The following is a 17,394-nucleotide window of genomic DNA, read 5'->3' as shown; positions in this document are numbered from 1 at the left end:
CAAACACATTTTGTTTTCCAAAATAAATATTACAAGCAAACTGAGGGATTAGCTATGGGAAGCCCCCTCAGTCCCATCCTGGCTCATATCTACATGCATTATTATGAATCAAAATTGTTTGAAACTTTAAACTTCCCGGTATGGTTCCGCTACGTAGACGATACTTTTACCCTGTTTGAAGGTAATAAAGACGATTTAAATAAAGTTCTTTCAACAATGAATTCTATTGATCCTGCTATTCAGTTCACTTTTGAACTTGAGACTTGCAATTCTCTTCCGTTTCTCGACATTCTGGTCACACGTAACACATCTAACTTCAGTACTACGGTTTACCGTAAACGTTCATCGGTTTGCCTTCCACCACACTTTAAATCATGTCATCCGACTAAACAAAAGTTAGCTTTATTTTATTCCTATGTTTTCCGTGCTCTTCAAGTTTGCTCCTCCAAACTAGCCCTTGATGAAGAACTAAATTAATAGCTATTGACAGGGGCTTTTCACCCAACATTATTAATCAAGCAGTTAAAAAATTCTCATCTCAACACACTAAAAGGCACACTCTTGTTTTAGGAGATTATAAAAATTCTGTTGTCATTCCCTTCTTTCCATCAATTAGCTATAAAGTTGCACATATTTTGCAGAAATTTAACTTTCGGGTTGTTTATTCTCCCATCAATAAAATTCCGAGTTCCATACTTAAGGACCCCATTCCGGATATGAATTCCTGGGGTATTTATAGGATTCCTTGCCAGTGTGGTTTAATTTACATTGGCCAAACTAAGAGAGCCTTAAAATTTCGCGTCAAGGAACGTGAGGCATATGTTAGAAAAAAGGAAACACAGAAGTCTTCTGTTGCTCAACATTGTTGGTCCGAAAATCACACTTTCAATTTTTCTGCTGCCAAAATTATTCAAAAAACATCTTCCATTGGAGAACTGGATTTTTTAGAGGCATTTCACATTCATAAAAATCTTTCTGTTCTAGTTAACGATCCTAATTCCAATCCAAATTTGCCTTCGGCCTTTAAAGAAATTATGTTTTAGTTCTGGTTTCACCAACAGATGGCGCCACTTGCTTATTCTTGTCCATGCTTTCTTATTTTATCTAATCATTATTTCCTATCTTGTTCATTTGCGGTTTTGCAGCTGAGGATGGTGGTTCGGTTAACCATCGAAACTAGTCTTGTGAAAATTTTTGTAAATATAACGCTGATTTTTGTTGTTTGACGTTTGACTTCTGAATTAGTAAATAAAGAATAACAAAAGGGTTCCCCTCCCCCCTTTTTTTGAATGCCCGTTAAAACCTGAAACTTTTCAGATTCCTTTTGGTCAATTATTCATTCATTTTTGTCCACTTTTCCTGGCCATGTTCCATAGAGGACTAGCAATTTTAATTTTGGAAATTAGGCTCTGTTTGTAATATTAGAATAAATTATGGAGAATCGATTTAAGCGCAATATCACATTGATTCGGAAATAATGCCATTAAATATTGATGGTAATTCGCTATCGACTGATGCGCGTATTTGCTTCCCAGGATTTCTTTGTTCTATAAGCTTCTTTTTAAAAATTATTATACTATATGTATGTAAGCATTTTCTTTCTGCAGAAATTGAAAATGTGATGTTAGAGCTGTGGCTCTTGCATCCAAGATGAGAAATATGTACTATTTATAAAAGTATTCGAGCCGATAATTGGTGACTGAGAGTTTCAACACAGGATGAATCTTTCTCCATCGAAAATTTTAATTGAACGAAGGATGCTGCATGCAAGTGTTTTATATCCTCGTATATAAAATTTTTTTCTCATGTTATTTTGCATGTCTTTTTCATTCAGTTTCTTTCTGCTGAAACTTTTCTTTTGTTATATTATACTATTATAATATGATTTGCATTGCACTACATATTTATTGATGTTGTGCAATGCAAATCATATTATAATAGTATAATTTTCATATTTTAGTTTAATAAATTTCATATTTTAGTCATATACTATTTCATTGAGTCATACACTATTTCTGATTGATTGCATCCTTTATAGCAACTCTGTTTCAAAAAGTCATTTTTTATGCTGAGAGCACTGTTATTTTGCATATTTTAAAAATATTTTATTGCAATCAGTTGAAGATGTCTCTAAAATTTCATCAGTGTATTATTTCAGTCGGTAGTGGAAATTCATAACCTGGCCTCAGTAACCGTTAAATCATCTTCGTTTTGGAAAGTTGTAACAAGCCACCTTATGGTTTGCCCAGCTCGAGGCTCGATTTGGTGTTTTTACAGTTGATTCCACTAAATTTAATCATGTTGTTTCACCATCGGAACCAGTATTCTTAATAAAATGAGCGATTTATTTTCTTCGCTGAGTTAAAAAGTACAAAACTCTCAAAAACTCTGAGAGTCAGCTGCATGGGTGCGAGCTTTGCCACCAACTTACATTGCAGTTATTTTCCTATATCCCACATTTCGGTGGAGATACTGCCAGAGGAGCAGTTGTTATCTCTTTGTTATCTTTGTTAAATTCTCTTTGGCGTCAATGCCTCCTTCTGAACATCCAAAGCATTTTTGCCGCTTGCATAAGCAATGAGTTCTTCCAACTCACTATTGTCGCAGTTAAAATTATGGATGTCACCTGGCCTCCCAAATACTATCAGAGCTACAATATCACCCCCTTATCAACTTGAGCAGCAGACTGAAAAATTGGCAAAATATGTCATTGAATTCTTGATAGGCAATAGCTGTAAATAATCAGGGCAATGCTCAGGGGAGCGTTGTAGAAATGTTTCAAGGAACAACAGAAGACGCTATCGGTAACACAGGGAGCAGAATAACAATCATACGAACTTTGGCTCCAGAAAAAGAAAATGTGTTTGCCCATTGAAATTACCAGATGGAAACTAAGTCAGAAGTCGTTCGATAGCCAACTCCACGATCGATATATTAGCCGCTTTCTCTTGGCTGAATTATTATCGAAATTTAAACTTCCAATTGATACTGTTAATTGTTAGTTACTCCAATATGGCACCCAAGCAGTTCTGAATCATTAGTCATTTTACTGCTAATGGCACGAAAATTAAAGCTTTTGATACCCCCACCTGCAGCCGAGCGATAAAGTGGTTAAGCACCGTATTTCGACTTGGTTTCGGTTCCAGGAAGACGAGCTAGCTGCACTGGCATTTTCGTTGTTTTCCTCGTGTTATAATGTGGAGCCCATATTTCCAGATTAGGCAGATTCCCTTCTGCCAAGTGGAAAAGACACTTCCACGAAGGAGTCTCTTCCCTTTGGCAGATAGCCCGCGCGTGTGTTGCCATAAGCAAACATATCAAACCAACTTTTGGTACAAAACTTGTAACTATTAATTTAAATCTGCAATTTGGCTTGAGTATTTAGGACTGCTGGCATAAACCAAATAATCATAAGTACTGACTTCCTTAAGAAGTTTTATTTACTCGAAGATGTGAAAAATAATTGCTCGATTGATGAAAACAGTGGAGGGATGATGGATTCTTGTAGCAGTATTTTTAAAGGTTAGCACTAACATTCATATTTTAGTGAGTGACTCAAAATATGATAAAAGAATTACTGGTTATTAATTACTAATTAATCCGTCACAATTTATCGGCAAATACAAACACTGAAGCATTTACATCATATTGAGACTAAAGGTTTTCAGATTCCAGACATCTATTAAAATCAGTTAAAGCCGCTAGTCAAAAAATCCAGTTCCTTATGCCCCAATGTACCATCCTCACTCCAAAATGTCTTTAGGAGAGTCTCCACCATATGCTGCATAAAACAATGGCGACTATCGTCGTAAATTAGCATATGTATGTAAGTAAACATTTCCGTGCATCAGCAAGTAAAGATAATAACTTTGAAAATGTTTTTATCGTCTTCTTGTGCATTCAAGATTAGAAATGTAAAATACTTCTATAAGCAATAGAACCGAATATTTATAAAGTCAATTAAGCAGATGAAAATGAAATTTTATAAAGATGCGGTAACAAAAGCTATGCATTTCCACAATTTCATAAATTTATGTAAAACTGATAAATTTAAATTAGAGGAGAAATGCAAACACAGTTTAGAATATATATTTCACATTATTCGGAATGATCTTATATGTTACAATTGAAAAGTTCGTATGAACGTAATAAAAAGGAAATATTGATTAGTCAATTTGTTTCAGTCAAAAAGCGCAGTCAACTAATCCACAAGGAAAAAAAAAAAAAAAAAAAAAAAAAAGATTTTTTCCCAAAATATTATATGCGTTTAAAAATGTGAAATCAGTTACTATGTTGGAGATTTAAAGATGTCCAAGCAAATATACGAAAAACCCAACTCTTATAATAATAAGCTCCCACCAATGACAGTTTCTTTAAAGGCTGCTGAATATTGGTAATTTATTCTGATATCGAATACAGGCGAGAGGGTAGCTTGCATGATCAGTTTTCGCGGCTTTCCTCATGTGTAACGTGAATACGAGTCAGTTTTGCTTAAAACGTTCTCTACGAAAGCATCCTATCTATGAGGCAAATACCCTCAGTTTTTTCTGCCATATTCAAATAATATCTAACCTTCACGAAAGCATTCCTCCCCTTTCAAAGATAGACCTCCTGAGCTTCTTTACTGTAATCATATAACCTAATAATAATATTTTCGAATTTACGAGCTTTCTATATGCGGAGAAATTGTTTTCTTTTGAGTCGAATTTTCGAGAAATTTTGTTAAATAAACCACTAATTATTTCAGCTTGTAAATAATTTTAATCGAATTCTCTTTATTTTTTTCTTAATATAAAGAACATCAACTTACATGTGAATTCGTAACTTGCATAAACACCAGCAATATTTGTAAATTAAAAGTGAAGCTTTAAAGGCTGATTCAATCATTTTGTCAACATCAACATCAATTCTACCAGAATCAAATTTAATCAGCCTTAAGGCTAATCAGTAACTGATAAGATAATTAAACACAACGCTATCTGAATAAACCAAAAGAAACTGAATTACGGATCTTTGAAAAATTGTTTACAAATCTTAAGTAGAAAGATTTCCGATTTAGACCTTAAAATTGGTGAATTAAAATTTTTTATTGTGTGCATTATATTATTTTATGTATTATGCAGTACTGAAAAATATTAATGCACTAATACTATATAACCAATTTTCGAATGCATATAGCGGTAACTTTCTTTCATTAACAGAATTCTTTACATATTTGGTACAAGATAACATTGCCCTTTATGAAAACTCTCAATAGGCCCTGAGTGTTATTCTGTTTTCTTTTGTGGAGAATAAAATTGTAACTAATGTTAAACAATTTATACTGGAATAGTAATAAGAACGCGTGAAACAGTAGCAAACTTTCGTGCACAAAATTACTGAGCGATTTGCAATGTCTTTCACGTGAGGTCCCGTAAAAGAATCTTATCTTTATATGATAAGTTATCAAAAACACTTCTTCGCATCGCTAATCGTTTTCATTTCTGCTGACAGCGTGTGCCTTGCTGGACGCTTAAATATTTACACTTCTTGTACTCACCGTACATATCCCTAGTTACTTCATTCGGTAAGCATACTTACTTCACTTCGTTAAATTCTTCTTTCTCTGAAAATTAGCTTAATTGTAACCAAAGGAAAAAACACTAAATTTTAAAAAATACTTAAATCTACTCTTCATATTTACATTATGGTTTAATAACAGAAAAGACTTATTTATTTAACAGAAGGATTAATTAAAGAAAAATTAAATTTACGATCTACGAATTATCAGTAATTATAGATGCGTAGTTTTCCAGAAAGCTAAGAAATGTTCAGTGAAGGGAACCAAAGTCTAAAAGAAATGTTATTGAGGCAAAATCGAAAAATGAATACGATTTCCCACTGAAACGATCACGATATTATTAAGAAAAACGTATTTTCATTTAGACAGTTGGGAGTGTGTTATTAGAGCGAAAATAATTAATTTGTAAGATCCTAATGCAAATGAAAAAAAAAAAACTTCTTATTTTGCCAGGTTTTTTTTTTCATCAAATAACGAATGCGGTATTTTTGCATGACCTAGCAATGTAACTCCTTTGAAAAATTAAGAAAATATTTTAAAGTTCGAAAAATATTTTTACATTTTATACATTTAACTATGATGCTATTATTTATCAAAGAGTTTGACTTTAAATATTAATTCGTATATTACATTTATCTGAGCTGTATTTAGATACATTTAAAATTTTATTAACATTTCACATTCTATTTTATTACTAATCAGTTAAACGGAAAATATAAGTATGTTGATGAGAGCAACATTATATAGTCTCGATTATTCCCCACTCCGTTATATGCAATATTCACGAAAATGTAATTCATTTTAGAAGTTGTATTGTTTTTATTATTATTATTATTTTAATATTTATAGAGGACTTAATACCACTTGTTTCAGTATCCTTTACAATGCAATCCTTCTTACGATATAACTATCATAGAAAGTACTGGGAATTTTCTTGATAAGGCGGCCAAATCGTCCAGTCGGCAAAATCGAAATTTAGTTACCAGAACTGGCAAAATGAACTGACGTTTGTACATACTGATAAAATAAAGGACTATTTTCTTCCAAAATGGATTGTCAATTGGATTTAAAAAGAATTCAAAAGAGTTTTTTTTGTGTCGTCTGTAGGTACGTATAGATGCATGTATCCGGCCTTTATTTTCGCAATCGTTGGTCATACTCATGTACTTCCAATTATATAGAAGTGTTTCAAATGAGGAAAACATTCGTTTTTGGCAATTCCATAATTAAAAAAAATTCAGTTTCGACAGGTTAGAAGAATTTGAGGAAATACGTTTAAATGAAATGCAGCAAAAAATGTCTATAATTTAACAGGCCGTACATGTGTTGTCCATATCTTAATTTTTTTTTCTTTAAGGGCACAGAATTTTGCATACTGAACAAAAATGCAAAAAATGGCCACTAATTTATCAGGAGGTAAAGTATTTGAAGACACAAGTAGATAGGTTAGTTTACTCTAATATCCCAAAGCATACGAAGGCTGTCTGTCTAAGGGAAGAGATGCTTTCGTGGAAGACTTTATGAGGGAAACTGGCTGATACTTACGTAACACATGAGAAAAACTATAAAAACCAAACGTGCAGCCAGTCCGTTCGCTTTAGTTTGAACACAGGTAGAACAAGCAGTCTCAGCGGTTTTAAACACTCGGCCACTGGTAGGTGCAGGTAGAAAAGCTGAAGGAGGAAGAAATTCTTAGTACCGATAATTTGTTTCCCTTTTCCAGAATTCCTTTTCTTATTACTTTGCGTTTCATATTTTTCTTGGTCTGAAGAATTAACTTCGATTAGATGGTGCAATAGACAATTAAATATGGGTCAAAACCAGAAATTACCAATGTTTGATTCTATAAATAGTAGCATTTCTTGAATTATGGCCTCGAAAAGATAAATGTTGGTTTCTCCCGTAATTTGGAATTTTTCCATTTTTGTAGCTTTCCGTTGCCATAGTGTTATTTTAGGTTTTGCTAGAAAAACTTTGAAATTTCACCAAAGCACTTGAGGTGGCTATTTTAACAAGAAAATGCCAAGCACTACATCCTAATATTCTAATGAGTCTATTTTTATTTTCCAGCGAAGTAATTTTCGCAGTATTGTCGTAAAAATGTAAAACTAGATACTAATTTCATGCGCAAAAATCATGCCAGCATTATACATCACTAGATTTGATATGAAATGCTGCCTCTCGTTCACTGGATCTATTTGAATAACTGACTTTCTGTAGTTTCGTACTATATAACATTATCGACATAATGTGACCTTCATTCAAAACCATTTATGTAGCCTATAAATCGGGATTCTACTGTAATATCTTTTCGGCTGATTCCCTTTTGGTTATGCCCACAGCAAGTTCTCACTACTTATTCTAATGATTTTATATGTATTGATAATTCGTAAATTCGTATCCATTTAATATCCCTAAACTGTCCTTAAATGCTGTTGAACTCCGTTAAGCTACTATTGATAACAAGTCAAGCTTTCCAAAAAAAAAAATCCTAATGTCTAATCGAACCCGGACCTCTGTAATACCGGCCCAGTGTGCAAACTACTACACCACAAAGGCTTGCCAAGAAGGTGGATGAAATACGTTATAGAGCAATTAAAATTCGAAACTTTATTATACGTCTAAAACGGTGAGGATTCTATGTAGGTTTTTATATAACAAGACATAATAAATTGAGCAGAAATTATTTCGTGATCAAAAGCAATAAATTACTTCCCAGCCAGGCTACAAAACTGCAGTTAATGTACGGATAAGTTAAATATATAGATAAAAATAAAGCGCAGGAGTGAAATATTGTTAAGGGCCAATAAAGTTTATTATTTTCAAATATATTTATGATGGCCATTTTTCAAATATTTTGCTGTTTTTACGGGTTCTACAATGCAGATCTCTTCACAATTTTATATGATATGCTTATGCTCAGCTAATTTGAAAATGTACCGTTTGGGCGAATTTTTCATATCAGACACTGAACAGATTTTGAGAAGGGGGAGCAAGAGGAACGTAAGTAAACTTAAATAATCTAAATCATTGTTATAAATATAAATGCATTTAAATCTATAAACAGATCTTATACCGTAGTTATATATTTACCACAGGATTCAGATCAAAAGTCTCCATTTACACGACTAATTTCTGCTCCCCTGACAAATCTGATTAGCTATGCTATTCGGGCCTTTAGCATGTTTTACATTCATTACGTTCCTTTTTGCCTCCTATTTTCCCCACACTTAGCTGGACGTTTGAAATTATTCGGTACTTTATTGATCTGCATAGAATTCCTGCTTCTTCTTGCATTCATTTGGTAATTTACTTCTTAATTCTAATTAACTACAATTTAAAAATCATTTTTGCATCCAAATTATATATAATTCTCCAGGCATTCAATGTGTTGTAATTATCAACAGCTTATTCCGAAGGTCGTGATTTCCTGGCTTTAGTACAATATAAAGTTCTATTTAGTACTCATTTTGTCAACTTAGAAAGTCCTTCACGAAGGCATCTCTTCCCATAGGCAGATAGCCCTCGTGTGCTTTGCCGTCATCAAATAAACCAAACCATTTTGTAAAACATATTCTGTACATATTAGTGATATTATTATTACGGCATTGCGCCCTATGGTATTCGCCAAAGGGAGGGATGCCTCCAAGGAGGACTTTTAAGGGAAGCTGGCTTGTATACTATAAGGTATTTCCTCCCTTTCTCCAACATGCCTTTGGTGTAACGGTAGCACACTCGGCGCGTATTCGAGAGTTTCAGGTTTGAGTTCCTGCGAAGGCATTGCCCATTTTTCACGTCTCCTGCTTCAAAATAGCATAATGATTTTACAATCCATGTTACACATGGAGAAAATCACGAAAACGCCCATACAATCAGTCTATTCGCGGGATTCGAATCCCGGACTGAACTATCAGTATTCAGCGGCTTTAACACTGTTGAACCATTCTATACATATCGTCTACAGATATTTGTAAATCATATTCTTTACTGATCCGCAACAACATTCTCAAATTTTTGAAAATATTATAAATGCATAAATTCACGTAGCTGTGCTGGAGGCGTGATGTGATTACGGCAAAGCACGAACGGTTATCTATCTAACGGAAGGGATCCCTGCGTGAAGGACTTTTTAGGGAAAACCGGCTCTTATGCACCTTACACATGGTAAAAGTAATGAAAAGGTCCATCCAGCCAGTCTGTTCACCGGATTCGAACCCCTAATAACGGAACTAGAGTGTTCAGCAGCTTTACCGCTCGGTTGCTGTTGTTCTGGAAAACTACGCGGTACATATCTGAAAATGATACTGAATGTCAATAACATGTTCCTTTGTATTCAGATATCTATTTACTTTCCTAACTGCAGAAATTTTGGTTAAAACGATGACGTAAATAATACAATAAAGATCAATGCCTTAAATAGGATTTTTTTCTTAAAGATAATATATTGCGATAAAATTGTGTTCGCGGTAAATTATCGCTATTACGGGTTAACGACATTGTACGGGATTGTTCTTATAGAAATACGTTGTGTTGCGCCTGCGCGCGCATTTCATTACTAGCGTCGGCGCATGCTCCTTGAGCTCTTAGAGTTTTGTGACATGAGATTGTGAGCTAAGAGCGGGAGAGAGAATTCGTGGCTTCGAGTGGCCATGAACTATGTAAATTAATGAGAATTAAAGTGAGATATAATACAGTCCATTGTTCCTGAGTTTATTGAATTATAGTGTAGTGCCTGTGCAAAACATCGTGGTCCGTCGAGCCGGAGATCTATGGATGAGTTAGTTACAAGTAACAAGTAAGTCAGCAGTTTCGATTTAAGAATAAAGTGCCATTTTGTTATCTTGAGATACTGTGTAAGAGTTTTGAGAAAATTTATATACTGTGTTTAAGTAATTGAGAAGAATTACTTATTATCTTGTGTTATTTCATTAAGAGTATAATGTTGATAAAAGGTGCACTTAAAGAGGATTTAAAGCTATTGGCTTTAGAACTGAATATAGAATTAAGTGAAAAGAACTGTTACAGATTTAAATTTAGCGATTAAAAGTAGTGAAGCTTTTAAATCCGATCCAAATTCTGTAATAGAGTTGGGTAATTCCATAGTAGAGCATCGTAAATCTGAAGAAGCTAAAGTATTACAGTTAGAACAAATTAAATTAGAGAGATGTAAAACAGAACTGGAAATTGCTCGATTGCGAGCTGAAACCAAAAGTGTTAATAACGATCAAAACGAAAATAAAGGAGAAAGTTTCGATTCCTTAGATTCCCTTATTAAAAGTATAAGAACATTAACATTGAAGGTTCCGAGTAAACCTGAAAACTGGAGTTATTTTTTCTCGTCTTTAGAAGGAGCTTTCGCGACAAAAAATGTGCCTAAGAAATCTAAAGCGGAAATATTGTTAAACTTGTTAGGGGAACGGGCTTCGAACATTATCGTGTATATTAGAGATGAGGAGCTAAGTGACTATGAAAAAGTAAAAGCTATTATTCTAAAAGAATTCGAACCTACACCTCAAATTGTTTTAGAAAATTTTAAAGAGGCTCAACGCCTAAATGAGTCCCATGTGAAGTTCGTGTCGCGATTAACCACAAATTTCGAATATTACTTAAAATTGAGGAAAGCGTCTGATTTTGAAACTCTGAAGCAGTTAATAATATCAGACAAATTGTTTGAAACATTAGATCGAGAAACGTCAGCCCATATTTCTATAAGGCAAGCTGAAAGTTGGTTTCCGCCTCAACAAATGGCAAAGGAAGCAGATTTATTTTTCACATCTCGCGGAAAGTCCCTTGCCGCAAGTGTGCACAGTTTTCAAAAATCTAGCAACAATTACAGAACGTCGAAAAATGTTTCAAAGGTATTCCTTGCCGATGCAAAAGGTTTAAAGTGTGTTCTTTGTGAGGAAAATCATTTTTTGGCAAAATGCCCAAATTTCTTGAGACAACCGGTGAATGATCGGGTTGAAATCATCAAAAGTCATAAATTATGCTTTAATTGCCTAGCATTAAACCATTCCGTCAAAAACTGCAAATCAAAGTTTTCCGTTTGTGGGAAAAGACACCACATGACATTGTATTTTCCAGTAGAAAATAAATCATTGAAAGAGAAGGAAAAAAATAAAAACGAAACAGCGAGTAGTTCCGGTGTGCTTTCCCCCCTAGCGCCAGACTTTCTGCCTAACAGCGGTAATACTTTACTTACAGCGACTAGTGTAAACAGATCCAAAAAAAGTTTCTTCTGAGCACGGCTATTTGCTTTATTAGTGATAGTATGGGTAAGCTACATCCAGTCAAAACATTACTTGATGGCGGCAGTACTTCATCGTTTATAAGCAGAGACTGTGCGAATAAATTCAACTTTGATTATGAGAAGGTAAACGTTGCGATTTCCGGAATAAATGATTCCTTGTTTACAATTCGAAAAAGAGTTTCGGCATGCATTAGCAATAAAGATAAAAGTTACGTGAGACATTTAGACTTATTAGTAGTACCAAAAATCACGCAAGATTTGATTCCTTCAAGGAAAATTGATATTAAAATGCAGGATTTTTGTAACATAAAATTAGCTGATGAGAATTTTAATGTTCCAGAACGTATAGAGATGCTTTTAGGAGCTGAGGTTTTCTTTGAGATATTAAAATCTGAACAAATTCGCTATGAAAACACGGGTCTTATTTTACAAAACAGCGTGTTCGGGTTTATAGTGTCGGGAAGCGTTACATCAGAAGAACAGAGCCGTGTACATTGTGGGTTAATGAAAACATCTAATGACTTAAAACAAACAATGAGAAAATTTTGGGAAATAGAGAATGTTGAAATAGTCATTCCAAAAAGTAAAGAAACAGCAATATGTGAAGAACATTATGTGCAAACTCATAAGCGGGATGAAGAAGGGAGATACATTGTAACAATGCCATTAAAGGAAGATCCTATTTGCTTAGGAAATTCAAAGGATGTTGCGCTTGAGAGATTAAATTCCCTATGGAAAAGATTAGTTAAAAACCCTGAATATTTGAGTCTGTATCAGAATTTTTTAAAGGAATATGAAGAGCTAGGGCATATGACTGAGGTTGAAGAGAAAAATGAGCCTAGGGTAGTGTACTATATGCCACATCATGGGATATACCGACCTCAAAAAACAACAACTAAATTGAGAACAGTGTTTAATGCATCATGTTTAACATCAAATGGAATTTCGCTAAATTCTTTACAACGTAATGGAGGGGTTATTCAAGATGATCTCTTTTCAATCATGCTTAGATTTAGAAAGTACCCATTCGCATTTACGGCGGATATTAGAAGAATGTATAGAATGATTAAAATTAACCCTGAACAGAGATGCTTGCAGCGAATCCTGTGGAAAAAGGAAAATGATGCACCTGTGAAAATCTACGAGCTTAATACTGTGACTTACGGTACAGTTAGTGCGCCATACTTAGCTATGAGAACTCTTAAACAATTGTCAATTGATGAAGGCCCAAAATTTCCATTAGCTGCGCCAGTCTTACTTAAAAACTTTTATATGGATGATGTGCTTAGTGGAGCGGAATCTTTGAGTACAGCTAAGGAGCTTAAATCTCAGTTAACTGCAATACTGAAGAGTGCAGGAATGACCCTGCACAAGTGGTGCAGTAATCATGCTGAACTTGCGGAAGAAGATCACTCCTATTCCTTTTCTAATGAAGCAGAATCTACAACACTTGGAGTGTCTTGGAGGTCTAGAAGAGACTGTTTCTGTTTTAGAGTGAAACTCGATAATGACATAGTAGTTACCAAACGACAAATATTGTCCACAATTGCAAGATTGTTTGACCCGATTGGTTTACTAGGGCCAATCATAAGTAAAGCCAAAATATTCCTCCAACGGTTGTGGTTGTTAAAGCTGAATTGGGATGAATCACTACCAAAAAAGGAAGCTGATGAGTGGAAGAAGTTCTCTACTGAACTGGAAGTTTTAAGTAAAATAGAAATTGAAAGGTTTATTCTTATTGCAGAAGTAGACTATGTGGAACTTCATGGATTTGCAGATGCCTCTGAGGTAGCATACTGAGCAACCATATACTGCAAGTGCCGTTCGAGAGATGGAGAAGTGAAGACAAGGCTAGTGACGAGTAAATCCAGAGTCTCGCCTATTAAACGAGTTACTATTCCGAGACTGGAGCTTTGTGCGGCAGTCCTACTTGCAAGGTTGATGGTTAGAGTAATATCTGCATTAGAGATTCCTGTAAACAAAGTTTATCTGTGGAGTGACTCCATGATCGTGCTTTCATGGATACAAAAGGAGCCTTACCAGTTGAAGACATTTGTTGCAAATCGAGTGGCAACAATTCAAGAGTTGACTAATGGTCATCAATGGCGTCATGTGTCATCAAAGGAGAATCCGAGTGACCTTATATCCCGAGGCTTGGATTCCAGTAAACTTCTACAAAATGATATGTGGTGGAAAGGCCCTCTGTTCCTAAGATACGACGACTACCCAAATAGAGAGATTCCGGTGGAAGTCATTGTGAAGGACCTTCCAGACGAACTTAAAATCCTTAGTGACTCTAATATTTTTCTTAATGTGAAAGCTAACCCTTTCATTGAGGATTTCTTAAATTTAAGTAACAATTACACTAAAATTATTCGTGTTTTAAGTTTTATTTTTAGGTTTGTAAACAACTGAAAGGGGAAGGATAAGGTTTCAGGTCCTCTTCAGAGCTCAGAATTAAAATTAGCTGAACTTAAACTGATTAAGCTAATTCAAGATAGTGAATTTAAAAAAGAAATTTCAAGCCTTGAAAAGGAGGGTAAGGTACCTCCAGATAGCAAGGTAAGAAGTGTTTTTCCATTTTTAGATCAATATGGAATTTTAAGAGTTGGAGGCAGATTAGCTAATTGTAAGTTGAATTTTGATAGAAAATTTCCTATAATCTTACCAAAGAATCATAAGTTGACTAATCTAATTATTGTGATGTTTCATAAGAAATACATGCATATTGGTCCACAAGGCTTACTGTCTATTGTTAGACAAGGGTTTTGGCCCTTAAACGGGCGTAACACTTGTAGAAAAATAGTACATGAGTGTGTCGTATGTTTCAAAGCAAAACAACTTATAATTAAACAACTTATGGGTCAACTCCCTCAAGAAAGAGTCAGCCCGAATTTTCCATTCAATTGTGTTGGAGTTGATTTTTTTGGTCCTTATTTTATAAAATACCCACATCAGAGAAAAGGTCGCCTTCACAAGGTGTATGTGTGCATTTTCGTTTCTTTTGTTACCAAAGCTTGTCATCTTGAGTTGGTAACAGACCTGTCTAGTCAAGCATTTATTGCAACCTTAAAGCGTTTTTTCAGCAGGAGAGGCAAGTGTGCACGCATATTTTCAGACAACGCAACCAATTTTGTTGGTAGTAACGCAGAATTAAAGAAATTGAATAGGCTAGTCCGCAAACCAGATGATGAATTAGGTAATTATTTATCGAGTGAGAGTATTGATTGGTCGTTCATTCCCCCTAGAGCTCCCAATCATGGAGGTCTTTGGGAGGCAGGTGTCAAATCTGTTAAGTTTCATTTGAAACGCGTAGTAGGCAATTTAAAACTAACCTATGAGGAGTTTCTTACAGTAATTGCTCAAATTGAAGGCATTTTGAATTCTAGGCCCTTGCAACCTTTATCATCCGAACCAGAGGATTTTGATATCTTGACACCAGGCCACTTCCTGATAGGCAGACTTATCACGGCTATTGCAGAACCTAATATTTTAAACGTTAACGATAATAGATTAAAGAGCTGGAAAAAATTGACTAAAATAGTGCAAACAATTTGGAAGTATTGGAGAAATAACTATTTGAGTGCAATGCAAGGAAGAACTAAATGGTTCTTTGAAAAAGACAATGTCAAGGTTGGAACTATGGTAATTTTAAAGACTGATAATTTTCCTGTATGTAACTGGCCTCTTGGCAGAATCGTAGAGATATTCCTAGGTAAAGACAATAAGGTTAGAGTAGTTTCAGTGAAAACGAAAGGAGGTATTTTTAAAAGATCAATTAATAAAATTTGTCTTTTACCTATGACAAATTAAACAAAAAGTATGTTTGTAATTAATTATTGTATTTTCTTATTATAGTAGTTTGATTTGTTGATGTTATTATTTGATGTTTACAATTATGTATCTGTATTTCGTATTGTCACTCTCTGTAATTTTTTATTGTAAGATTTAATTTGAATGATTACATCATGTCAAGGCGGGCGGTATGTTGCGCCTGCGCGCACATTTCATTACTAGCGTCGGCGCATGCTCCTTGAGCTCTTAGAGTTTTGTGACATGAGATTGTGAGCTAAGAGCGGGAGAGAGAATTCGTGGCTTCGAGTGGCCATGAACTATGTAAATTAATGAGAATTAAAGTGAGATATAATACAGTCCATTGTTCCTGAGTTTATTGAATTATAGTGTAGTGCCTGTGCAAAACACGTTGTTTATTGCAGTGTAAGCCGATCATTCAAAAAATCCTTTTATTTGGACAACTTTGATAGTTTTAGTGACATTGGTTTGGACAAGTTTGCTATGGGTTATATTTTGTCTCATTAAAATTATGAATAAAATACATTTCTGACAGCTTACAGTGTTCACTTAAAAAATTTCTAACTCTACTATTTGATACTACATCCAGAGTAAAATCTAGTGGTTATGGGCAAATTTAGCTTTCAAACATAGATTGCAGGCCCACGAGCGGTAAAAGCCGCTGAACACTGGTAGTTCGGTCCGGGGTTCAAGTCCCGGCCAACGGGCTGGCTGCATGGGCGTTTTCGTGGTTTTCCTCATGTGTAACGTGGATACGAGCCAGTTTCCCTTAAAAAGGCCTCCACGGGGCATCCCTCCTTTTCCGTGTAGTGCCTAAGGTCGTTATAAGAGAGAGAAAAAAAAAAAAAAAAAAAACATAGACTACAAGCTCCTCTCTATGTTTTGATTTTGTTCAAACATTAACACATATTTTAATGTTTTGTTACTGTTAATTTAATTTCAGAAAAGAAATGCAAAAAAAAAAAAGTGTTTTTAAAATTGAAATTATTTTTGAGTTTTATTCTAATTTTATTTTATAGTAAAGCTTCAGTTTCTCGTGTGGGCAGCAATAGATCTTATTTTTGTTTGAGAAATGAAATATTTATACGACTCCTTCCTTTTCCTAGAAATTTTACGTTTTTAATGATGGTGAATTATTTTTATAGATGCTCCGTGGTGTAATCTGACAGATCGCAAATTTCTTAAAATTTTATTTTCTGTTTCTGCCACATCAAGTAATGACTGGCTTTATCAGAAATGTCTGAGAAAATCAGAAATGTCCGAGAATGTCTACTTAGAGTAGTACTAGAGTAGATATCTGCCTACGTTCGGAGCACTTTTTTTTAAAAACATAGAATTCTGATGAAATATATATTTATTTAGTCAAAATATGATATCAAATCATGAAAATAGGTAAATGTTTAGGAATATTTTTATAAATTTTTGAAATATATGCAATTTTATGCAAATTTTTAGGAGAATTTAACACTTACGTTAAATGCCGTATATTTTTTCTCACAGCATATATTTCAATTTTTTTTATACTGTATACTACTACAACACTTATCTGTGTTATGAACTAAAATGTATATGATATTTCTAAAATTTACTAAAATATGTGTAATTACATGAAAAAACACAGTTTTTTGTAAAATATTTCTTATCGTTTTATAGAGAAATACTTATAAAACAATCAAATTAATAAATATTATTTAGATTGTAGCTTAAAACCTAATAAATAATATAGAAAACATTTTAGTGAAATTTAATAGAGATATCTTTAGAACATTTT

At 34.1% G+C, this 17,394-nt stretch overlaps 1 protein-coding gene across 1 annotated transcript in view; it reads left to right on the top strand.

The window, feature by feature from the left end:
• Nucleotides 1-5,477: 5,477 nt before the first annotated feature.
• LOC118190353 (acetoacetyl-CoA synthetase-like) overlaps nt 5,478-17,394 on the top strand; it is a 106,136-nt gene continuing 94,219 nt past the window's right edge. The window contains exon 1 of the mRNA XM_035361057.2: nt 5,478-5,566. The gene's annotated coding sequence lies outside the window, so the exon portion shown is untranslated. The remainder of the gene's footprint in view (nt 5,567-17,394) is intronic.

The sequence above is a fragment of the Stegodyphus dumicola genome, chromosome 7 (assembly GCF_044657685.1).
Source record: "Stegodyphus dumicola isolate Sdum_Otavi_A_Nest chromosome 7, ASM4465768v1".
NCBI classification, from domain to species: Eukaryota; Metazoa; Arthropoda; class Arachnida; order Araneae; family Eresidae; genus Stegodyphus; species Stegodyphus dumicola.
Note: the sequence above shows the minus strand (reverse complement) of the source record. Positions and strands in the feature narration are given on the sequence as shown.